A 13584-nucleotide genomic window follows, 5' to 3' on the forward strand; every position below is an offset into this window, starting at 1 on the left:
ATTTATGTTTCCAGGACAGCTGGAGTCAGGAAGACTGACTCGCTATTTATCCTGTACGCGCCCAACAAGTTGGGTGCACCTGCTTCAAAGCAGACTATTGCTCGCTGGATCTGTAGTACGATTCAGCTTGCACATTCTGCGGCTGGACTGCCGCATCCTAAATCAGTGAAAGCCCATTCCACGAGGAAGGTGGGCTCTTCTTGGGCGGCTGCCCGAGGGGTCTCGGCTCTACAACTTTGCCGAGCAGCTACTTGGTCGGGGTAAACACGTTTGCTAAATTCTACAAGTTTGACACCCTGGCTGAGGAGGACCTAGAGTTTGCCCATTCGGTGCTGCAGAGTCATCCGCACTCTCCCGCCCGTTTGGGAGCTTTGGTATAATCCCCATGGTCCTTACGGAGTCCCAGCATCCACTTAGGACGTCAGAGAAAATAAGAATTTACTCACCGGCAATTCTATTTCTCGTAGTCCGTAGTGGATGCTGGGCGCCCATCCCAAGTGCGGATTGTCTGCAATACTTGTATATAGTTATTGTTTAACTAAAGGGTTATTGTTGAGCCATCTGTTGAGAGGCTCAGTTGTTATCATACTGTTAACTGGGTATTGTATCACGAGTTATACGGTGTGATTGGTGTGGCTGGTATGAGTCTTACCCGGGATTCAAAATCCTTCCTTATTGTGTCAGCTCTTCCGGGCACAGTATCCTAACTGAAGTCTGGAGGAGGGTCATAGTGGGAGGAGCCAGTGCACACCAGTAGTCTAAAGCTTTCTTTATAGTTGTGCCCAGTCTCCTGCGGAGCCGCTATTCCCCATGGTCCTTACGGAGTCCCAGCATCCACTACGGACTACGAGAAATAGAATTACCGGTGAGTAAATTCTTATTTTTTAGGGGGCATGGACATTCATTACCAGAGCCTGGTGTGGCTCTCTACACCCATGGGAGAGAGAGATCATCTATGAATGGTAGTGGTGCAAGGGGTCTTCAGCTGAGTCACAGCCCAAAGCTGTGTAACAGTGTCATAGTAAGTGACAATGGGCCCAATTCAGAGTTGATCGCAGCAGCAAATTTGTTAGCAGTTGGGCAAAACCATGTGCACTGCAGGGGGGGGGGGGGGGGGTCAGATATAACATGTGCAGAGAGAGTTAGATTTGGGTGGGGTGTGTTCAAACTGAAATCTAAATTGCAGTGTAAACATAAAGCAGCAAGTATTTACCCTGCATAGAAACAAAATAACCCACCCAAATCTAACTCACTCTGCAAATGTTATATCTGCCCCACCTGCAGTGCACATGGGGGGTAATTCCAAGTTGATCGCAGCAGGAAATTTTTTAGCAGTTGGGAAAACCATGTGCACTGCAGGTGTGGCAGATATAACATTTGCAGAAAGAGTTAGATTTGGGTGGGTTATTTTATTTCTGTGCAGGGTAAATACTGGCTGTTTTATTTTTACACTGCAAATTAGATTGCAGATTGAACACACTCCACCCAAATCTAGCTCTCTCTGCACATGTGATATCTGCCTCCCCTGCAGTGCACATGGTTTTGCCCAATTGCTAACAGAATTCCTGCTGCGATCAACTTGGAATTACCACAATGGTTTTGCCCAATTGCTAACAGAATTCCTGCTGCGATCAACTTGGAATTACCCCCATGGTTTTGCCCAACTGCTAACAAATTTGCTGCTGCGATCAACTCTGAAGTACCCCCAATGGCTAATAATGCTTTCATGTAAATAAACAGCAGTATTGGAGGGACACTAAGGGGGACATTTACTAATCAGTGATAAGAGTGGAGAAGTGAGCCAGTGGAGAAGTTTCCCCATCAACCAATCAGCAGTTCTGTATAATTCTATAGTATGCAAAGTATAGATGTTACTTCAGTGCTGATTGGTTGCCATGGGCATTTCTCCACTGGCTCACTTCTCCGCTCTTATCACTGCTTAGTAAATGTCCCCCTAAATTGATATAGTTTCCGCATGTTTTAAGTAACGGACCCATTGATCATTAGCGGCGTGATGTAGCCGCTGGATATTCATCAACCTCCATGCTGCAGGCTGTGTTTGAAAAATGACAGGACCTGATTGGATGCTAGTTTATCTCTCTCCACTTAATCTCTCTCCAAGGCTTAGTACATCTGCTGCTCAGTCTTTTGTAAAGTTGGGTGCTCTATTTATCCAGCAAGTTGAGGCACTAGTTACTGTAGAACACATAATCTGACAACAAAAGTGGCTGAGTTGTGTTAAGCAAACAAAGCTAAACTGTTATGAAGATATGAGATAAGACTAGGTAAGTCACATTACTATTATGAAAGACAAACAACTCAAACAGTAATAGTCTATGTGTAATACTAATAAGCAGCACTGTTGTGCTAGTGTATTATTTCTTAGGGTTGTTAATTACAAGTTTGTTATATTTATATCTATTAATACTGAATAAACTAACTGTAAATTGAGAGAAGAAAAATTAGTTGTAAAGTGTTAAAATTGTGATTCTGAATACCCAAAATAACCATTTAGCATTCTCACAATTACATACCTCCCAACTGTCACGATTTTGGCGGGACACTCCCGTTTTTCACGGTCTGTCCCGCTGTCCCACCCGCGGGTCGCACTGTCCCGCAGGTGGGGGGGCAGTTGGGAGATCCCCCCTGTCACTCGCTGCTCTGAGGAGAGCAGCGGTGAATAGATGCTGTGCGCATGCGCACAGTGTCTATTCACGGCAGAGAGGGACAGGGGGCATGACCAGCAGCTCTCACAGCACTGTTCATGCCCCCATAATGATAAAACGGGGGCGTGGCTTGCGATCGCGGAACTTGCAGCAAGGTCACGCCCCTTTTTGTTAGACCACGTCCCCTAAAATCGGGCGCGCGCCTACGGAGGAGGACGTGTGCTGCTGCGGCTCCGTCTCCTGCTGTTGCTGCCTTTGCTCTGGTTTGCCCTGGTATCCCTCCTGCTCAGAGTTTGGCCGAAACTGCATTCATCCCGACTCCTGACCCTGCTGCCCGGTGGTTCAGGTACGCCCTCAGTGAGGCCCCTTCTCAGCATTGTCCATTGTGTTACACTGTATGCTCATAGGCTCTAGGCATTGCGTTACACTGCATAGGCTGTAGGTATTGCGTTACACTGCATTCGCATAGGCTATAGGCATTGCGTTACACTGCATAGGCTGTAGGCATTGCGTTACACTGCATTTGTATAGGCGGTGAGCATTGTGTGCTGCTGTACGCTCATAGGTGTTGTGTTCCACGGTACTCTCGCAGGCACTAGGCCGCAGGTTGTGGAAGTCGGCGCTAGGTTGTGGTATCTCTAGACCCGGCGCTAGGCCGCCAGACCCCTAGGTTTAGGGTGTCCGGTCCAGCCCCCGTAAAGGTCGGCTGTGGTAAGTACTAAAGTTCCCCCGCCAGTCGGGCCCCCATTGAAGGTAGGCTGTTGGAAGCTACGCGCGGGTGAGTTGCACAAGGTAAGAGCAAGCAACTGCATGGTTCATTAACTTCTGCATAAGTGTCTCTCCGCTGTACCTCGTAAGTAGCGCCACGTCTCGTGGGCTGCGCCATGTGTTTTATTCCAAGAAAGAAGAAGAAGGGTCCGTCGCCTGGCAGGAACCTGTGGGTGAGCATTACTGTGTTTCATGTGTTTTCGTGTGTACGTTGCCCCTTTCCCCCACCTCCCCTTGGGCGTTTTTTTCAGGGTCGCACTCGGTGCTTCGCAACATTATGGGCGCACCCAGTCTGAGGCCACAAGTGTCAATGATGACTCTCCACTGAGCCCAACGGAGGTCACCCCTGCGTAGTGTCCCCCCATTCTTGTCAGGTCACCCCAGAATGTCCGTTCCCGTGTCTGGGTGTGTTCCAGTACCATCGGAGTTGCCTCGACGGACTGACGGTGGAGGACGGGAGGTGTGAGGTGCGTAGCTTGGTAAGTGTGAGACTCATTTCCGCAGGGCCCCACCCCCGCGCCTCTTACAATTTGGCATTGTCGGCAGGATCCGAAAGGACCAGCACAATGGACCAGGCTATCGAGGTCCCCGCGGACCCCATGGTACCAGCGCCCGTGGCGTCTGACCTGACCATGGCAGTGACGGCTGCCCGGTGGTCTGGTCTGCCCAAAGAAATTTGATGGGAGGAACATGGATTTGGATGACTGGAAAGACCAATTAGATACCACGATTCGCCAGTATTGCGTGCCCGACTCTGAACAGGTGAACCTAGCCTTGGACACCCTCCAAGGAGACGCCAAGAAGACCCTACTGCGGTGGTCCGCCGCTACGAAGAAGTACGTCAAGGGGGTGTTTGAGGCACTCAAGACGGTCTACCGAGAACAAGTCACTGTCACAGAACTCGAGCAACGCCTTTTCACCAACAAGCAGCGAGAAGATGAGAGAATCTCTGAGTTCGCCAATGCCCTCCAGGAGTATATGGAGGATGTCCAGGCCAGAGAAGACGAGGTCCTGCTAACAGACGACCCCAACTCCGCTTTGAGGGGACTGTTCGTGGCCGGACTCCAGAACCAACGGCTGCAAACCCACCTCCGGGCCCGGATTGAGGAAAAAGCCACGCTGACGTTACATGATGTGTTAACTCAAGCTCTGGCCAAGGACCAGAAATTAAGGGGTGGCGTTTGCACTGTGGCCTTGCAGCAGGCCCTGCCGGACACCCTAACCATGCCAGAAGCCAGCCCGCCGGACAGTGGTGCGGAAACACTGACTACACTACTTCTACAGATGCGTGAGGAGGTGTCCCAGCTAAGATTGCGGGTAGAGCAAACGGAGGCCCAGTAGAACGGCACCAGACCCGTGGTTGCCCATGCGGACCGGCTATCTGAGGCTGGCTCCCCTCGGCACCACCGAAGGTGGGGAGCGCCAACCAGCCAAGGGAAGCTGGGGCGCGAAGGAGGACCACCCAAGTGCTCAGGTGCTGGGAGTGCAACCAACCGGGGCACTTCGCTCGGGAATGCCCGGAAGCAAGGCGCACCGGGGACTATCGATGGAGAACTTTAAACTAACATCCCTCGCGATTGTGGGCCAAACCATGAGGAAGAAGACCGAGCGCATGGATATCAACCACCCCTCGGACCTAATTGGAAAGTGCCCTACTGTAATAGCCCGGCTGGCGGGAAAAGACCAACGATGCCTCCTGGATACGGACTCCCAAGTGTCAACCATGTCCGAACAATGTTTTTGGGATAACTATGCCCACCTGACGAAAACGAGCGTAGGTAGCTGGGTGAACCTCAAGGCCGCCAACTACCTCCCTATCCCCGTTTCGGAATTGACCCACGGACCGGTCATCCTTGGCATGAATATCTTGCGCTGCCTGAACCAGGCCCTGGTCCAAGAGAAAGGCCCCCGATACTGGAGACACCTAAAGGTGCAACAGGCCCTCCAGAGGGTGATCCAACTGTGTGAGGAGCCAAAATCTACTGGAAAAGGGGGACCCGTGGGCCAAATAAAAACCCAACACAAGCAGAAAGTGAAGGTTCCCGCCCGGCAGGAGGTGATTCTGGACTTGCCAGTGCGGTTGCAACAAAGACTGGAGGGAAGGGAGGTCCCCATCGAGCCCTGTTGTTTCCGGCAAACAGAGCCCGGGCTGGTGGTGGCCCGAGCCCTCGGCGTGGTTCGAGGCGGCACGGTGCCCCTCCAAATCTGTAATCTCGGGGACCACCCGGCGGAAATACCCGGAAGGACGACCATGACCGAGCTACACACCATCCCAGCGAGCCACATCCAACCAGAATCAGGTTTGACACTCCACCCGGACGCAGAGACACCTTGGACACTGGCGGTGACGGTCGAGGAAAAAGAGATGCCCACCGACAACTGGAATGGCAGGGCCATCCTGGAACAGACAGACGTGACGCTGGATCAACTCCACCCAGTGGATGTCAAACGATTAGAACGCATGCTATGGAAAAGGCAGAAGGTATTCTCGCGCAGCGAAGAGGACTTTGGCTATACCCGGGAGTTAGAACATGAGATCAACACTGGCACCAGTCGCCCCATCCGCGAGCGTTACCACCCCATTCCACCTCGGTTTTACCAGGAGGTAAAAACCATGATCCGCCAGATGCTAGACAGCCAGGTCATTAAAGAAAGCAAGAGCCCCTGGGCAGCCCCAATTGTCCTGGTCAAGAAGAAAGATGGAGCGCTGCGCTTCTGCGTGGATTACCAGAAATTAAACAGCTGCACAGTGAGGGATGCGTACCCCCTTCCACGCATCGAGGAGTTGTTGGCTGCACTAGGGAAGTCCCGGTACTTTTCGACATTGGATTTTGCCAGCAGTTACTGGCAAGTACCAGCGGCGGAACGGGACCAAGCCAAGACGGCCTTCATCACCCCCATGGGACGGTTTGACTTCTGCAGGATGCCGTTCGGACTCTCCAACGCACCTGCCACCTTTCAACGCCTCATGGAGCGTTGCCTGGGGGACCTGAACTTTGAGGCCATCTTGATATATTTGGACGACATCATTGTGTTTGCCCCTACCCTTGACGAACACCTGCAGAGGTTGGATCTGGTCTTGCAGCGTCTGGAAAGCGACGGCCTCAAGCTGAAGCCCCGGAAGTGCCACCTCTCGAAGCCCAGCCAGGAATACTTGGGCCACGTGGTCTCCGCGGAGGGGGTGCAACCCACCCCTAGCAAGCTGGCCGCTATACAAGGATTGAAGGCTCCCACCACAGTGACTGAAGTACGGGCTTTCTTAGGCCTAGTAGGTTACTACCGGTGATTCATCAAAGTTTTCGCCAAGATCGCTGGTCCCCTGCACGAGCTACTGAGGGGCCTGGCAACGGACTCACGGAAAAGGGGGATCAAGTAGGGCCAGGCGCAGGAGGACGCTTTCCTTCGGCTCAAGGAGGCCCTCTCCCAAGCCCCAGTATTGGCCTATGCGGATTTTGACAAGCCGTTCATACTCTACACCAGTGGAAGCCGTAAGGGCCTGGGGGCTGTGCTGTCCCAAGTCCAGGGAGGCCAGGAGAGGGTGATCGCCTATGGGAGCCGGGGTCTTCGGGAGTCAGAGCGAAACCCCGAGAACTACAGTTTGTTCAAACTGGAGCTGTTGGCCCTGGTGTGGGCCGTGACCGAGAAATTCCCAGAGTATCTTGACGGCGGGCGAAGTCGAAGTGGTCACAGACAACAACCCGCTTGCTCACCTGGACACTGCCAAACTGTGGGCCTTGGGACAGCGTTGGAATGCTCGGTTGGCCAAGTTCCCCCTAAAAATACGCTATCGGCGTGGAAAGGACAATGCCAATACCAGATTTCACCCAGTTTGGGCCCCTCCAGAAGTCCAGCAGGTCACCAGTTGTGGCCTCCAGTTGCAGAAATGCCCCCAGGATTGGGCCGCGGAACAAAGCCGGGACCCAGATTTGAGGAGCATCCGTCAATGGAAGGAGCAAGGACACTGGCTGGCCCGTTGTGATAGAGACCAGCTCGGGGAAGTAGGTCGGGGGGTGTTGCACCACTGGAACCAACTGGCCATCCAGGAAGGGGTGTTGTGTCGACGTACCTACCTCGAGCAGGAACTCTGCACTGTGTGGCAGATCATCATCCCAGAGAGAACCGCCTGGGATCTGGTGGAATCCCACCGAGCAGGGGGCCACCTCGGTGTGGACAAAACACTTCAGTGGCTACGCCGGCAGTACTTCTGCCCGGGACTCCAGCAGGTGGTGGAAGAGGTGTGTCGAGTGTGCGATCGGTGTGAGGCCACCAAACCCAGGGAGCAGAGGGCGCTCGTACAAACCATTGTCACCACCCGACCTTTGGAGCTACTGATGATCGAATACGTGCTCATCCGAGAGTCAGCAGAAGGATACCAGTATGCCCTGGTGATGACGGACCACTAAACCAAATTCACGGTGGTCGCCCCCACCTGGGACCAGACCGCTGACACGGCCGCCAAGGCCTTCGTCGAGCAGTTTATCCGCAGGTATGGTTGCCCTGAACGCATACATTAAGACCAAGGAGCATGCTTCCAAGGCCGAGTGATAGAGCGCCTCTGTCAGACCTACGGCATGCAAAGATCCCGGCCCACACCTTACCACCCGGCGGGGAATGGTGCCTGTGAGCGATTTAACCGGACCCTCCAGCAGATGCTCCGGACCTTAGAGGCCGAGCAGAAGAGACGCTGGCCAGATTTCGTCCAGGAGCTGGTGTGCATGTACAACAACAGGGTCCAACGCACCACGGGTTTTTCCCCCTATCTCATGATGTTGAAGAGAACTACAAGACCTCGATCTTTCCCTGATGACAGACGAAGGGCAGCGGACCCAGAGCCAGTGGATCAAGGAACTGAGACGCCGCCTGAGGGCCGCCGGAGAGGTTTCCAAGCGGAATATGGAAGCCACCACCCACCCGCAACCTGGGCGATCCCTATGCGGGCCCCTCATGGAAGGACAGCGCGTCCACGTCCGGGACCATGGGCCCCACAACAAGCTGAGCGACCGATTGGAAACCCCGTCCCCCATTGTCCAACGGCAAGTATCTCCTGGGAACCCGGTCTACGAGGCACGCACAGAGGACGGCAGCAGAAGTGATCGTGTTGTACACCGGAACATGCTGTGCTTCTGTGCGGCCCCGGGGCCAGAGCCTCTGCAGCCCGCCTCCGTCGTACCGGCCACCACCCCCGCCACAATGTACTGGTGGACCCCTATCACCCCAAGGCCGCCCCCCATAGAGGGGGTCCGGCAGAATGTGGAACTGCCCCCACCGACCCCGCCGGAAGAGGAGACACCGCCGCCCCGAGGTCGCCGCCAAGGTTGGCCCGGCAGCCTCTGTCCAGGCTGCACTGCCCCAAAGGTCAACTTGGACCACAATGGCCGTGCCTGCCTCACGATTCGCGGATCCAGATTTTGACTGGACGGTAAACCAGCTGTTTGTGGGACACTATGGGCGCCATCCCCCGCTGCGGGCCACCCGGCCGGAAGCCACAGTCACACGGCCGGAAGCGGACACAGATCCCCTTCTCCTGGCTGCCCGGCCGGATGCCAGCCCTGGTCCCCGCGTCACCAAGCGCGCCCACATGCTGTGGCACGTCATCACAGGGCAACGCGGGCAACAAATGAGGAGCCGCCATGTCACCCAGCCCAGAAGCCCTTATAGGGGGTTATGTAAGGGCCAGCGCGAGAGAGGGAGGGGGTCACTGCACGTGGAGGAGAGGGAGAGGAGGACATGTGCTGCTGCGGCTCCGTCTCCTGCTGTTGCTGTCTTTGGTCTGGTATCCCTCCTGCTCAGTTTGGCCGAAGCTGCATTCATCCCGACTCCTGACCCTGCTGCCCGGTGGTCCAGGTACGCCCTCAATGAGGCCCTTTCTCAGCATTGTCCATTGTGTTACACTGTATGCTCATAGGTGTCAAAAGTCGAAAAATATTGTAATGCATATGCCTTGTACTAACCCCATGCACATGCCCGCTGCTCGTGCACTCAGTCCTCCGTGGGTGCACATATCCGCAATTTGCGTAGGATCGCTCCGGCGATCATGCGCGTGATATGGGTATTTACGGCGGAGTTTGTGAGCGCGTAGAGGGTTATTAGAACATTACATATTTAACCCAAATAGTGCATTTTGTACCCATAGTTCCCTTGCACCACATCAGGGAGTATTAATAGTTTAAACAGTTCCAGGACTAAGAGATTCGCCTTTGCATGATAGGAAGGGTCAGATAAAGGTTGGAAGGTGATGTCTAGTGTCCAGCTGTAGGGTGTTTTGAGGGTAACATTCCGGTGTTGGTTAGAGAAAGATCGCATGTTCCAGCGTATAGTTATGTGCAGAAGCAGAATATGAACATTAACTGTGTTTGCTGTGTATTGTGTGTGCGGCGGGAGTCCAGGGGATACCACCCACGGGAGCGGTTGGGGAAGGACATCGCCCATCTATTCAAATCCACCTATGACCTCTTCTGTTATAAAGAGACACATCTCTGTGTCCAATGGACAATGAGATTACAGTGACCATTGTATTGTGTATGCATGTTGTGTATAAAAGCCCATTGTTGCCTGGCCGGTCAGAAGACTCTGAACGCTTTCTATCTGACTAGCGGAGGACCGGCCGGGTTGCGCTTGCGAACATTCTCACGTATGTACATTCTCTGTAGCCATTATTCTGCTTAGATTTATCTTGTTAGCCTGTAGTGTATGATTTGTACTGTTTACCTTTTTGGAATGAATCCACTGTGGCCTTAGAACCCTGTGGTTTCAACTACAAATCTGTGTTGTGTCTTCACTTTCCTGCAAGGGTTTTAAAGTGTATTTATCTGTATAAGGTGTATAGGTATCGATAAGGTGTACGCACTGCGGGTACTTTATACCGTCAGTGCTACTTAAGGTTTAAGATATAACATCGTTGCAGTACTTTGCTGCTAAGGGTTTAAAGTGTAATCAAATCATTACAGTATATCATTAACAAGGTTTAAAGGTTATCAATTGTGTGTGCGCTCGCTTTGTGTTCTCTGTACACTCAGCGCGGCGTGTGTACGCCAAGTACGTACCACATGCAGGACTCTGTACGCAAATAGCGTACAAATTGCGTAGCACGTGTATTCCGCCTAGCGGCCATTGCGGCTCCACGGTAATAGTGTATCTAGAGGTATAGCTTTTCGGTCTAAGATAATATCGACATTATCAATTGGGGGTTCGTCCGGTTCTTCCTCATACCGGCAGCCTAGCAAGTTTTCGCACACTTTATCTATCAGCAAAGGGCGGAAAGGTATCCCCTGTAAGCCTTCTCTTGGTCAGTGGATACACTAGTGCTGATTAGATAAGCGTCTGCCTGCATGGTTTGAAGGGATGCTGGAGGGATCCGTAAGGTAAGAACGCAAAGCTATTTTTAAAAATCTGCAAATTTCTGTTTGGCGCCAAATGCGCCCGCAACACACGCATACACCTGTATTTTGTACTTTGCATATCTGCTCGCATTATTGCCATAAGCATTGATTACTAGATTCATTTTGACCTGTACTGAGAAAATTTGTTGCTATTTAGTTAAAATATAGAGTTAATAGTTAAAGAAGTAAGTGTAAGACGCACACGCAGCCTGGCCTAGTTGTAAAGGTTTATACAGTAGAAACTGTGTGTAGTGTTCAGTAAGCGATTATAGTTAAATAATCGCTTACATTTATAGAAGTGTGGGTTTTGTAGTACTGCGGACGTACGGCCTTTGTACACGTGTCTCGGGCAGCGTGCGGGACTGCGTACGCAACGTAATGGCATACACACGTGGCGTGTTCACGCAACGTGCGTAAAGGTACGCCCACTAAGTACAAATCACACAATAGCATTGTTTTAGTTTAGGCGTGAGACGGTAGCCACGCGATAATAGCACAAATTGATCAGTTTCCAATATTTAGTTTAAATACCTTTTTTACTGTATTACCTCTGGAACTAAGACTGTTTTTCCTGAATGAAAGTTAATTTTCTGTACAGAAAAACCAAAGTGTATATGAGTGAACGAGCGTGAGTGTGCAAACAATAAAGGTTTTGTGGACCCAGCGAATTCGGGATCCCGTAGGAGACCACACCAGGTGAGTGGACACTTGGTGGCGAGAGAGTGGCTTGCTCACGTTAACATTGATTAAGGTATAAAGGAGCAATTAGTATAACAGCAGACCAAGAGGTCAGAGAAGTCAGAAAACCGCTGACACAGTCAAGCGAAGCTCTGAATACCGCGGCCTAAAAGGTCAGCGAGGTTTTAAGCGCAGCCCAGGGGGTTGGCGTAGTACCCATATAGGCCCGTTCAGATACCCTCCGGCTGAGGTTTCGCAGCCTGAAAAACGATTCCATTGGTCGCACGGCGGATAAGTAACAGTTACCTATACGCTGTGCGATTGTACCACGCGTTTGTGAGTGCAATACTTAGCCCACCGCGATACCCTTTTACGAGTTTTGCGTAAAAATCGCGGGATCATTGGCGCTAGGTGTAGTACACGCAATGTGATTTGTGTAACATTTTTTTTTGTTTTAAGGGAGTTTCGCTGGTCACTCAGGAAATCTCCAACGACCAATATTTACTGGTTAGGGTAAGTCACTCCCATACATTTCCAGTAAATAAAGGTTACACAGGGGCCCTAGGTTGGGTACGACCGGCGCTGACGACAGTGTTTAGGTGTATTGGCCAACGTGGGCGTGAGTGGGTGAGAGCACTCGTTGCACTTTCACCGTTGCCTTATCACTGAGTATTTTGTTTTTTTGTAGGAATTAGCTGAGAAGGCAATACCTGCAAAAGATGGGGGCCAGTTGCTCAAGTAAGGGACGATCAACCAGGGTTCAGGTTGATATTCCGCGGCCCAAGGGGTCGGTGAGGTACATAATGTGTGAGAAATATGTATCACACGCAGAGGTTTTATGCAATGAATGGGAACGTATGACTGCGGAAGATAGGGAACCATTCCCTAAAGTAGGCAGTTTTAATCCAGAGGTGTTGCAGAATTTAAGGATTAGGATATGTCTGTTAAAATCCCGAAAAGAAAGGATCAGACACTCAAACTGTTTACATTTATGGCAAGGAGAGAGTGATATGCAAAGGGAACTAGCTCACGCAGCCGGTTCCAACCCTAGCAGAAAACTGATTGCAACTGCACCACCACCACCGTATATTACAGGGGAGAAAGTGGCTACAGACAATGGCATACTAATATATGATAAGAGTGAACTTGATAAATGTATTAATGCTAACCCGTGCAAGTTGTATCCCATCTTAAACTTCCCTCAGGACTGCGACCAAGAAGATGAGCCCAGCACGATATCGGCACTCTCTCTAGCAGCCACCATACAAGATACACAAGTGGGCACGGCCCAACCAGTAAGAACAGTAGCAAAGGCCCCTAGCGGAGGGACAGGTGAGGTCGTGTCCACAGGTAAGTACGGTACAGTACATTATGCAGACACAATTGCACCTCACATTGTAGAAGCAACCCAGAATGATGTAATTGAACTAAATCCTGTCAGGGTGATCGCAGTCCCCAATGGGAAGACTGACGCTCAGGGAATCACTCCCGTCAGGAACATTGCCATGCATTGTCCTTGGTCCTGGACAGAATTGAGGACAATTATGTCTGAATTTCCCAATCCCAGAAAGGATCTAGCCGCATGTCAGAGGTTTATTAGAGAACTAGGTAACGCCACCGAACCCACAAACAAAGATTGGCGGACAGTGCTACGGGCATGTTTGCCTTCCAATATTGACCCTGTGAAATTCATTGCTGATTGTAAATTAGATGCAGAAGTACCTCTCACTGATGAATACACTCAGGAGAATGTAAAACAGATCAATCTGCAGTTAGGGGTATATTTCCCTACTGTTGTCAAGTGGAATAAAATCTTTTCCATAAGACAGAAAGAAGGTGAAACTGCTTCTGAATATTTCCATCGAGCACTGCAGTAAATGGCTAGATACACTGGGGTCGAGGACATTAAGGAAAATGTACATCATAGAGAGGTAGCTGTGTCCGTATTAATGGACGGCTGGAAAGAGACGTTGAGAACAAGGGTACAAACCACTCAACCTAACTGGAGAGGTATTTCGGTGGCTGCATTAAGAGAGTCCGCTATCGAGCACGATCGGAACATCATTAAGCACAGGGAGTCACATGGGGATAAG

The sequence above is a fragment of the Pseudophryne corroboree genome, chromosome 5 (assembly GCF_028390025.1).
Source record: "Pseudophryne corroboree isolate aPseCor3 chromosome 5, aPseCor3.hap2, whole genome shotgun sequence".
In the NCBI taxonomy this organism is placed as follows: Eukaryota; Metazoa; Chordata; class Amphibia; order Anura; family Myobatrachidae; genus Pseudophryne; species Pseudophryne corroboree.